The sequence below is a fragment of the Leptodactylus fuscus genome, chromosome 7 (assembly GCF_031893055.1).
Source record: "Leptodactylus fuscus isolate aLepFus1 chromosome 7, aLepFus1.hap2, whole genome shotgun sequence".
Taxonomy (NCBI): Eukaryota; Metazoa; Chordata; class Amphibia; order Anura; family Leptodactylidae; genus Leptodactylus; species Leptodactylus fuscus.
In genome coordinates, this window is record NC_134271.1 from 105,147,972 (window position 1) to 105,161,064 (window position 13,093).

Here is a 13,093-nt window from a genome sequence, read left to right on the forward strand (position 1 = left end):
CATCATTGTTTCTCTTCTGTTAACCATGGTTATCTCTAAAGAAACATGTGCAGTCATCATTGCACTGCACAAAAATGGCCTAACAGGGAAGAGTATCGCAGCTAGAAAGATTGCACCTCAGTCAACAATCTATTGCATCATCAAGAACTTCAAGGAGAGAGGTTCAATTGTTGGCAAAAAGGCTCCAGGGCGCCCAAGAAAGACCAGCAAGCGCCAGGACCGTCTCTTAAAAGTGTTTCAGCTGCGGGATCGGGCTACCAGCAGTGCAGAGCTTGCTCAGGAATGGCAGAAGGCAGGTGTGAGTGCATCTGCACGCACTGTGAGGCGGAGACTCTTGGAGCAAGGCCTGGTCTCAAGGAGGGCAGCGAAGAAGCCACTTCTCTCCAGAAAAAACATCAGGGACAGGCTGATATTCTGCAAAAGGTACAGGGAGTGGACTGCTGAGGACTGGGGTAAAGTCATTATCTCTGATGAATCCCCTTTTCGATTGTTTGGGACATCTGGAAAACAGCTTATTCGGAGAAGACGAGGTAAGCGCTACCACCAGTCTTGTCTCATGCCAACTGTAAAGCATCCTGAAACCATTCATGTGTGGGGTTGCTTCTCAGCCAAGGCAATCGGCTCTCTCACAGTCTTGTCTAAAAACACAGCCATGAATAAAGAATGGTACCACAATGTCCTCCAAGATCAAGTTCTCCCAACCGTCCAAGAGCAGTTTGGCGATTAACAATGCCTCTTCCAGCATGATGAAGCACCTTGCCATAAAGCAAAGGTGATAACTAAATGGCTCAGGGAACAAAACATAGAGATTTTGGGTCCATGGCCTGGAAACTCCCCAGATCTTAATCCCATTGAGAACTTGTGGTCAATCATCAAGAGACGGGTGGACAAACAAAAACCTACAAATTCTGACAAAATACAAGCATTGATTATGCAAGAATGGACTGCTATCAGTCAGGATTTTGTCCAGCAGTTGATTGAGAGCATGCCAGGGAGAATTGCAGAGGTCCTGAAGAAGAAGGGTCAACACTGCAAATATTGACTTGCTTCATTAACTCATTCTAACTGTCAATATAAGCTTTTGTTACTCATAATATGATTGCAATTATATTTCTGTATGTGATACAAACATCTGACAAACACACATAAAAACCAGAGGGCAGCAGATCATGTGAAAAGATATTTGTGTCATTCTCAAAACTTTTGGCCATGACTGTATAATGTTATGGTGACTGTAGGAGGATTTTACTTTGTGGGACACATGGAAAAATGATTGAGAATGGGTGGAGTCAGCGGAGAAGTGGGTGGAGCTAAATTTGTCTAGGCACGCATGGCCCTCTAGAACCGTTACAATTACTCATTTGGCCCCATGGGAAAATTAATTACCCACCCCTGGTGTAAACAATGAAGTGAATAAATTAAGATAACAGCTAAACAAAACAGTTTTGCTGAAGCAATGTATTTAGGAAAAGTCTTAAAGGGGTATTCCCATAACCCTTGTTCACCAACCTGCAGGCTGTCTGCTCTGTTCACTTCCTGGTTTTCTTGGCACATTGGTGGGCGGGGTTTCACTTGCTCTGCTATGTTTGCAGTTAGTAATGAGGGATTGGTTGTAAATGCATTACCACAATATGAAGCTGATGTAGCAGAGCTGGATTTGAGTCAGCTTGCATTGCATACAGAGATAACGGGCTCCTTATCTCAGCCCTTATTAGCCAAATTCAATTAAACCAGAATCAGAAATGCTGGAACTCTCACTTCCCCCCTCCCCTATCTGAGGATCTCTGTTACTTGTCAGACACACTCAGCTCCTCCCTCCGTCCCTGAGAGCAGGCAGCTCACTTGGGAACTGAGCAGATAAGCCCAGTGGCCATAGAAACTGAGTGTAAACAATGAGGCGAATAAATTAAGATAGCGGCCAAACAAAGCAGTTTTGATTAAAGCAATGTATTTAGGAAAAGTCTTAAATCCACATAAACTAGCAGTATAGATAGGATGCTTTTTCATGAGACAACCCCTTTAACTCCACATAAGCTAGCAGTATAGCTAGGATCCTTGAGATGGGACAACCCCTTTAGATTCAAATCCCTAGAAATAGTTATGGGCCTACTTCTGAAGGAAGCCTTGATGAAATTGACAACCCAGGGATTGTCAGTGAGTTTGATACAGAGAAGAGTGCTTAGGACTGATACCTGTACTTTTAAGGTGCTGGTAGAAAAACCCTTCTCTAGCCTTTTCTGGAGAAACTGAACAGTTTGACTCCTATGGACATCCCTCAGCTCACCCAGGGGAACTAAAAATTCCTAGTGGTAACTGGTTTCCTACTCTTTAGAAGGGTAGCAATTAGACTATGAGAACCCCCCCCCCCCCCCCCCCCGCCCCTGGACAACTAACAATCTCTGCTCAAATTCCAGGCCGTCAAATGTAAGTAGCTAGATTCTGGGTGGAAAATGGGGCTTTGATAGAGAAAGTCTGGGTTATCTGGAAGAAACCAGGGGCCCGAAAAGCACAGGTCCTTAACCAGATATACCAAGTTCTCCTTGGGTAAAAGGTGACTCAGATGACCCTTGGACTATCCTCCCTGATCTTAATCAAAACTTTCGGAATCAGGAAGAAGGGAGGAAAAGCATAGCCAGTCTAAAATCCCATCTGTGGGAAAGTGCATCCACCCCAGATAGGGATTCACCTGGGTTTAGTGAACAGATCTGTCTTGGGCACCCCCCAGGCCTGGTGTTTGACTGGTTCAGCTCTTACTTGCCCTGTCTCAAACTGTGCCTGCTCAGAAAATCTGCCCTGATATTTTCAGACCCCTTGATATAGAGGGCTGACAGGGAAAGGACCACCAGTTCTGACAGCTGAAGGATCTGACTCATAATCTTCATAAGGGGATGGGGCCTTGTAACCCCATGCCTGTTTATATAAGAGACTTTGGTCATGTTGCAGACATGACCCTAACATGATCATTCGGGATATACTGACCAGTGGCCTCCAGGGTTTTTAGAACTGCCATTAACTTCCTCTGGTTGGAAGAGGCCCATGCAAGGTTCCCCAACCAGGACCCCTGAAACACCTGATTCCCCCTCCCCATGTACCAAGGTCTGGCATCTGTAGTTATAATCAGAGGAGCTGAGATCTTCTATGGGACTCCTACTTCTAGGTGAAAACTGACTAACCACCAGGCCAGGGCTTTAGGCCGAGAGACCTACCTTAGGGCGGGTTCACACCTGCGCCCGGTCTCTGGTTTAGCCAATCCGGACGGTTTCCAGCTTCTGCTCCACGAAACTGGACAGGAGACTGAAACCCTGCGGTCAAATTTCAAACCCATTCACTTGAACCTTTGTGCGTCTTCTGCCTGTCCGCGGGGAAACAGTTTTTTTTTTTTAGCCAGACACAAAGTCGAATATGCAGGACTTTGTGTCCGGTTAAAAAAACCGTCTTCCCCATGGACAGGCAGAAGGCGTGTCTTTGTATCCCGTGCATCGCAGGAAGAGATGGAGAGATGTGTGATCTAAGATACTGGGGGAGAGATGTGAGATGCGGGGTGGACTGTGTGCGCGGGAGAGATGTGGGGTTCAGGGTGGACTGTGGGGAGCATGGGTGTACTGTAGGGGGGTGAAATGTGGGGTGTATGAGTGTACTGTGGGGGGAGAGATGTGGGGTGCAGTGTGTACTGTGTTGGGGGGATAATGTGGGGTGCATGGGTGTAGTGTGGGGTGAACATTATACTGTGGGGGGATGTGGCGTGCAAGGTTGACTGTGGGAGGGAGAGATGTGGGATGCAGGGTGTACTGTGGGGGGATGTGGGGTGCAAGGTTGACTGAGTGGGGGAGATGTGGGGTGCATGGGTGTACTGTGGGGTGGTGAAATGCGGGGTGCATGGGTGTACAGTGAGGGGAGCGATATGGGGTGCAGGGTGTCCCCAATGAGAAATGGATGGGAATGGGCAGAGTCAATTTAGAAGTGGGTGGGGCTAAATATACCACGGCCCGCCCACATTTTTGTCCCTCTTTCTGTCCTTTAAAAGTTGGGCGGTATGCAGTGTTTCCTCATGTGCAGGCTAGAGTCATGAGGTTTACTAAGTAGCTCTGGAATTGCTGCCAAAAGATGTACTGTATACCTCGCTGCACCTTGTTTTGTTGGTGCGTTCCTCTGAAGATTGTGGTAATGAATCTATGATTAATAGAAATTTTAATCTTTAGTTAGGCCTTGGTGTTATTAGGCTGCTGGATCGCTATCCCTTCGAGGACTGTTGCACCACACCCATTAGTGACTAGTAGGCTTACACACCTTGATCAAAATGTGTTCTAAGAACTTTATGTTCATTATTGTAGATTTTGCTGACTAGCCTAGACTAATGTATAATATTGGAATTTGCAATCCATGTCTTTTTTTTTTTTTTTCTAAAATGTTGCTGAAGTGATAAATCTGATATAATCCATGTTTTTCTTACTGAAGACATTAGAGGACTGACTATATGTCAGCTTCCATAGACATTACATTTCTGCAGAAATTTGCAGGATTCACTCACAAAATGGGGCAGCTTTTCTTCAGGGCTGTACTAATGTTGCACTATCCATCAAAAAAATAACGCCAGAGTTGTAGAATTTGGTCAACTTGCCTGCAAAAATCTGATTTAAAAAGTGATAAAAATGTTGTATTTACCCAAAATAACATAACATTGATGATTCAACATGTCGGTGCTCCTGTAGTGGCCTCTCTGCTCACCGGAGACTTCTTCCCACATTTCCCGTCTCTTCCCTTTGGGCTGCACTGACCACTTCTTCCATCTGTGACTTTACTCTGTAAAGGTCGAAACACTGATACTTTGATACACTTCTCCACGAACCCAACCCATATATATATATATATATATATATATATATATATATATATATATATATATATATATATACCCCACAGCGGCCCCTGCAGCTTATATTATGCCCCACAGTGGCACAATAGACTGTGGGAATAATAGAGGTTTCAGGGGGGCCGCTGTGGAGCATAACATGGGTTACAGGGGCCACAGTGGACCCTTCAAGCTCTATTATGCCCCACAGTTGCACACCCATGAACTATTATTATACTCAGGACTCAGGGGTCTTTTATATAATAATATAATAGTATAATAATCGGAGCCCCAGGGGAGGTGAGGGAACATAATAAACACTGTTACTCACCTCTGTGGGATCCGATGTTAATCCTAGCATGCTTTGGGCCTGTATGGTCACATGGTCTGGGATATTACCATGTAGGCCCAAAGCCTGTGCTAGCAGTAACAGGCTATTACTACTAGCACAGGCTTCAGGCCTATATGGTAATATCCCGGATCTCAGAGAGGTAAGTAACAATGATTATTATGTTCCCTCACCTCCTCTGGGGCTCCGATTATTATACTCGGGGGTCTGAAAAGACCCCCAAGTATAATAATAGCGGCAGTGGCATCGCGACCTGGCCCGGGCCTACTCACAGCCACCCACCACGGCCTATAGTGCAAGGGGAAGTGGGGGCGGCAGTGAGCAGGTCCGGGGAGGTTGGTAAATAGGCCGTTACCTGCTGGAGATACTCCAGCAGGTATCGGCCTATTATAAAACAAAAAAAAAAAAGTCATTTTACTCACTGACCTGAGCGCTGCTCCCACTCCCGCTGTCTCCTCTTCTCCCAGCAAAGTAAGATGTCTGCGTCTCAGCGTAGGCGGCGTGATGACGCCACTCGCACTAAGACTCAGACGTCTGAACCACATTTGGATGTTAGTTTAGCCGAAAAAAAGTTAAAAATCCTATTAATATTATAAATGTGAAAGTTTGTGAGTTTGTGGGTTTGTGTGTTTGGATGTTTGCATGTTCGGATGTTTGTTCCTCAATCACGGAAAAACCGCTCCACTGATTTGGCTCAAATTTTCCACAAACATAGTTAATACACCCGATTAAACAATAGGCTACTTTTTGTCACAATAGCGCACATACGTTTGTGCCAGGACCCCCACAAAACCCAAACTCACACCACCATCTCTGCAATCTCACACACTTTGGACCATAGCAAGCCCCAAAATTCATATTGCCCTCTACAGCCTCGCCCCTAACCCCACACAATCTCATATACATATACTTTACCACTTTGCCCCTCACCTTAACGATATTCCAGGAGGCTCTCTTTAACGCTCCGGAGCAGCCATGTTTGCCGACCCCCACCGCTCTGACAATCCGCGACACCGCCCACCCATGTCAATACTCCTAGGCGGTCTAATAAATGCAAAAAAAAAAAAGTTTAAAAAAAAGTAAAAAAAAATATTTTAAAAAAAAAAGATTAAAAATTCAACTCACCCCACTTTCCCTAGAACACATATAAAAGTAGTTAAAAACTGTGAAACACATACATGTTAGGTATCCCCGCGTCCAAAATCGCCCGCTCTACAAAGCTATACAAATATTTTTATAGCGGGAAGCCGTAGCGGGAAAAATGGTCAAAAGTGCCAAACCGCCGTTTTTTCACTGTTTTGATTCTGATATATAGAATAAATAATGGTGGCATCATGAAGAAAAATTTGTCCCAGGAAAAATTAAGACCTCATATGGCTCTGGGAGCGGAGAAATAACAAAGTTATGGGGTTTAGAAGGAGGGGAGTCAAAAACGAAAAACGAAAATCAAAAAATGCCATCGGCGGGAAAGGGTTAACTTCAAATACCTCTGTCCCAAAGTCACTATGTAAAGTTTCTCACAACAACGTATATATAGCAGCTCAAATACAAATTAACTTCAACACAAAAGTCTCACGTATTCTCTGAATTACTGCAAAAACAAGATACAAAGTTACATTTCATATCCCATACCTTATACACTGTTACACTGCGGACTGTTATGCCCCAAACCACCCACCCCACCCCCACCATACCCACCACTCACCCACCCGAGTCCAACTCCCCCCCCACACACACACTTTACTAGCTTTGGCAATGCCAAATATCTATTCCGACATGCCAATAAAGCTTATTTGATTTGATTATACACAGTACGAAAACCTTACCCATGCCTGTATATACCCACTTCTACAATCACCGCAGACGAAGTCGCGGGTACCAGCTAGTAAATAAATAAATCACCCGTACTGCTGCCCCTCTCCGGAGGGCTGCTCGAAGCGGTCGCCTCACCTCGCCTCATTAGAGGTGCGGCACTGTGCACCTGGATCTGCTCACTTGCTGTACAATGTGTAGCGGTGGCTTCAGGCGCTGTAGCGCTGTCCCGTAGACTTCAAGTGCTGTTAGACATGTGGCATGTAAAAATTACTAGGCGCCTCGCTGTCCCCAAACAGTTGATCTGAGGGGGTCCTGGCTGTCAGAACTTCACAGATATAATATTGATGATTATCTTAAGGATAGGCCATCAGTATTAGAAAGTGGATAACCCATTTAACTCTTGTTGTGTTACAGAAAAATAATGGATTAAAATTAAAAATCTGAAATAAAAATTAATTGAAAAATTCCCCTCCATTTTGCTTTAATTCCTATAGAATACCTAAATGGTTCATAAAGTTCTCATGAATAATTTGACGGTGTGTTTTTTTTTTTTAAAATGGGGTCATTTGTATTTTTTTTTTTTAGTATACAGCCCCCTTAAAATCACTTCAAACCTGAATTTAATTTTTTTTTTTCTAAATATAAAAATAAAGGGATGTTAACCCCCCCCCCCCCATACAACCATAAAGTAAACATATGGTGAATGTTACTTATTAACTATGATGCGTGGTGTTATGTCTTACCTTAGCCTTTTAACACTAACTACTTCTCTATCTATGTGGTGCCTGTGAAAAAAAAAGTTGACAAATTATTTTTTTTTATGACTCTACAGCCCTGCAAAAAAAGTGTAGGTCTGCCATATGTTCACAATAAATGGGACACACCTTTAACTGCAAATTGTAGGACATGAAGATGGTCCATTCCTCCCAACAGTCCTGGATTCTGGCTGCTGTCCCGGACAGTGGAAAGTATGTCCTGGCTTGAATTGCTCTGCATCTGGAGGACGTCGATGAGCTGAGCACAGTGGTGAAGCCGGGATCTGCCTGCTGTATCATGTAGCCCAGAACATGGGTAGCTGGTAGGGGCGATGTAGTGATATCTTTAAGTTTGCGCTTGTTACTCTCTGAAGCTGCCAATAGGATATACAGGAGTAGACTGAGTGGGAACCAGATAAGAGAGGTAAGTATTAATGTTATTTATTTTTCTATAGGGGCACCAGGAGGGGACATTATATTGTGGGGATCATATTGGGGGGATATTACGCTAGGGGGGCCACATTGAATGGACCTTATACTGTGGAGACCACTATAAGGGAAGTACATGTACAAAATTGCCAAATACTCGTCATCCAGGAAAGAAGAGGATAGAAATGGAAAAAGACAAGAAATCATTTTCGCTACACTCATTAGATTTTGTGAAATGGTGCATTTTTTTGGCCGCCACTGTATACTTAAGGACAGTGTTTGGGCCACTAAAGAGCATGATACTCTGAGGGGGCACGAAGGGACATGGCTATGAATGGAGGGGGCTGGAGGCAGAACTGCAATGCAGATTTTTGTACCGTCTTCAGGCCTGTGAAAGTTAGTTGGAATGCAAACATTCCAGAATGGTGGCCAAACCCTGCTAAATCGTCTTATTCCACTATTCTGAGTTCTGTGCTGGACTATCAAACTTTCTGGATGATCAAAAGATGTTTTCTAAACCTTCAAACAAAAGCAGAAAGAAAAAAGTTGACTTTTCCAATTTTCCATACCCAAGGTCCTCACACACAGAGCCCTGTTATGTAGACTTGTATAATAGAGAGCCAGTAGACTGTTCATGGTCATATACTGTATCTCAATATTTCTCCAGTTTTAAGTGGTGGTTTTTAGAGATGAGCGAACAGCGTTCGATCGAATAGCTATTCGATCGAATATCAGGCTGTTCGAGATATTCGATTCCAATCAAATACCACGCTGCAAACGCAGTAAAAACGTAGACGTCTGAACCAGCGCAAGGAGAGCGGCAGCTTTCCTACGCTGGTTCAAACAAAAAAGTAAAAAAAAAAATATATATATGTTATGCGATCGACCCATACATTTTTTGCGATCGACCGGTAGATCGCGATTGACGTTTTGGGCACCCCTGTTCTATAGTAAATGATCTGTCCTCCTTTATAGGATGTCTGATGTTTTAGCAGAGGCCTATTCTGCTCTGAAGGATCATTCCCCTAGTAACAGAAGGGTATTGTGTGCAGCAGCTGCTAGTACAGGAGATGTTCAGCTCCCAGCTGTCACAGCTTATTTGACATAATCCAGTGTTCTTTTTGTGTCCCCGATGCTGTATTCCCCTCTCTTACCACTTTATATTGGCTCTTCTTCTCCGACTCCACATTCTTTCTTGCTCAATGACTCAGTCATTGTTTAGTGTTTCTAACAACAATTTTCTAGTTATTTCCAGTGACATGGATACTGTGTTCAAGTGTACAGTATGTTATTAGCAGGTAACCTGGGATTTCTAATGAAAAACAAATCTCTTGGCCAAGCAGCAACACCCATGAAAGAACCAAAGAAATTTGAGGCAGACAACTCCTTTAAAAATACAGACAATCTGAATTTAACATATAATAATTGAATATTCTGTATATAAATTAGCATAACATACATCTACTCTTTAACTTTTCTTACAGAAACCTGACGTTGTATTTTATATTATGGTTATTAGTTATAGATTGTATGGAGCACTGTGGAGTGGTGACCTCTAGTGGTGAGACTGGTAAATGAGAAATGTACATATGTATTATTTTCTGCTGCCCAGGTTGTGTGATTCCATGTCATTCAATCTATTCTTATGGAATGTGTTTGTAGTACAATAACCCCTGGTTGACTCAGTTCTACAAAGAGATGGGTAAACCGACTATCAAGCCGCATTAGACCCAAATATTCCAAATTTCTGAACAAATGGAGATTCATTTCAGTTGAACTAACATGGCCACCACAAAGAGGGCCAAAATAAGTATGGAAGGTGAGTATGAGAACTTTTTTAAAAAAATTTTTTACACCTCCCTAGGGCTTTCACCCAATATCCTTTGGGATCTAAATAGGTAATAGAGGACACATTCACGTTGACATAACTTAGGCTGTGTGTGTTTGCCTTAGAGTAAAAGAAACTGGATAGATGCAGTGGCAGAAGTACTGCTGTAGCGGCTGCCATGGGGCCTGTCACCTTGGGGGGCCTTGTGGTTTTCTTTGTTTTTCTTTTTAATAGACCGTTATGTAATGTCCCGGTACTGCTCGTTTCGTTCCCGCCCTTGCAGACCGACATAGTATGGACATTTACATATGAGGTAAAGAGGTATCTCCCCATTCCTTCTTATATATTTAACATATATATATTTAGATTTCACCAGAGCCAGCACACATTGGGGTCTATTAAATTCACCAGCTTGTTATTTTGGATTTTTTGTAAATTGCGACTGCCTATACTTTTCATTTTAATTTATGTCTGTGATTGCATCATTGTATTGTGTTAATGTAAAGGATTGTCCAGTATGATCAGGTGACCTTCAGAACCAATCAGGCTCCCTTGATTGGCCTGGAGGAGGGGTGGAGCTACAGCCCTCTCTGTAGAAACCCTGTTGATCGCTGTGTTTGCAGATCTGCACATGTGGTGCAAAGCTGGACATGTTAGTCAGGCATCAGTGCATATCAACCAGAGATGTCTTTTCCTCTGTGCTCAAGTTTTTCCTCAGAGAGTGTTTTCCTCTGAAGTCCCAAATCTGCAAGTACTAAAGTATACCGACCTGTATATATCCATACATCTGGGAACTCCGCATTTATCTCTCTACGAGTAAGGCTTTGGGACAAAGATATATTTAAGGAGCCCATAGCTAGTCTGACAGAACTTGAGGGTCTCCCGCTGTCAACACCCCTGTTTCCTCTTCTACATACTTTTACCCAATTTGTTGAGGTATAAACCCCCTGGATACAGGCCAACCTTACAAGTATAGCCAAGTTAAACCACCCTAGCAACTACTAGTTAATCAAGCCCAAAGTACTTTAGCTCAAAGCTCTATCACCTGCTTAATCGGACACACCTGCAGTGACTACAGTATCCTACGTGAAGAATTGCTCCATCATCTGTACATTTGTAATACCTCGTCCTGCCAGTAAAAGAGCAACGACTACCCCTGATACCTGGTTGTCTGTAGTGATTGTCAGGCACCACGTGGGGGTGGGTAGTCAGGGGTATCAAAAGGTTTTGTGCATTTTTGGGATCCAGAATCAATCTACAAGCCGGCCTCATCTTAAATACTACCTGTGACATCATTCCTGACCCTCCTGAGTGTTGCAGGTACCTGCTGGAGTAATCCCAGGAGGTAAAGGGTCCTATTTACTTACCAATCTCTGCTCCTGCTCACGGCTGTCTACAATTCCCCTTCTGCCCAGCATCGTGTGTCCCACATCACATCGCTTGGGCGCCCTGGAGGGAAGAAGGGGAAGAGATGCTGGCCTTGAGCAGGTGAAGGGATCGGTATGACCGTGGGCCTGTGGCAGTAATATTTTTTTGGGGCGAATCCCAACAAATATCGCTATTATTATACTCTGGGAGTCTCTTCAGACCCCTAAGTATAATGATCAGAAACCCAGGGGAGGTGAGGGAACATAAAAAATCAGTGTCCGCCACGACTCCATGCTGTCTTCAGCATTTGCGCCACCAATTTTATTTTACACTTTTTAGGGCTAATTGAAACAGATGAGCACATGCAGAGATTCCGTTTAATATTTGCCCCTGTGATGATCACCATTGAAGTGTATAGAAATGTGATCTTATGAAATCCCATTGACTGCGGTGTTTTTCAGTGCATGGTGCATTCTTTTTAAAGAGGACCTTTCATGAGTTGGGGCACATGCGGTTTTATATACCACTGGAAAGCCGACAGTGCGTTGAATTCAGTGCACTGTCGGCTTTCATGATTTGTGCCCCGGGTGAAGGGCTATTGGTGCCGGTACCGTAGTTCTTCACAGTCAGAAGGGCGTTCCTGACAGTCTGAACGCCCTTCTGACTGTGAAGAGCTACGGTACCGATAGCTCTTCACCCGGGGCACAGATCATGAAAGCATTCCTATGGGAGCGTGGTATTCGATGAATAGTTTTGAATACTATTCGCTCATCTCTAGTCCTCTTTCAAAGCAGCATTTTTTTCCCATTATGGTCACTTTCACACAGTTAGCATTTGTAAGGTCTTCTTCACACGACCATGACCTTTTTAACAGATTTAACACACATGAAAAATGGACGTATACCTGTACTTTTTTGCTGGCTGTCTTGCATCCATATTGTATTTGTTATGTTCTTCTGTTTTTGACAGCCCACTGTCATCTGCTTGGCATCCATTTACAACCAAATATTATAAAACTGACAAATTTCCATATTTTTCTTGACCCAGCCCACTGATCCGTTTTTAATGGTTATCAATCCATTTAACATGTGTAGAAACAGATCCAACTATTTCTATTGGGTTAGTTTGGCCGTCAAAACGGACAAAGAAAGGGCCCCTCCACACGGTGTAAGCGCAGCGCTCATTTAGACACGTATTCACATGTCCGAACGCGGTGCTTCAAAACAGAGCCCATTGATTTCAATGGGAAGCGCACGTATATGTTTGTAAGTTTGACAGCCATGAAGAATGTGAATAGAAACATTGAAGTCAATGTGATCTGAAATGGCCATGTAATGTATGTATGAGGGTCTAATGACCCGATCGAACAGCAAGTTCTATGATTCTTTAAGTTTGGGTCATTACTCACAATTAGGGCACATGTAATATGGACTATATAGTGCAGATGTACAGTATGGACACGTGAATCTATTCTTTCAGAACAGTAATACTGAAGAACTGTCTTATAGGAATGAAATTGAACTAAATTTGGAGCCTACTTTACAGATCTTGTATGAATTTTTTTTCTTTAAGGATACATTCACATCTGTGTCTCCGTTGCAGTGTCTACTTGAAATTGGTGGAATAAAAAGTCTTGCACACATATTTTCAGTCAATGTTTTTAGTTTAATGGAACCCATTATGGTCAATGTGTCCACTAT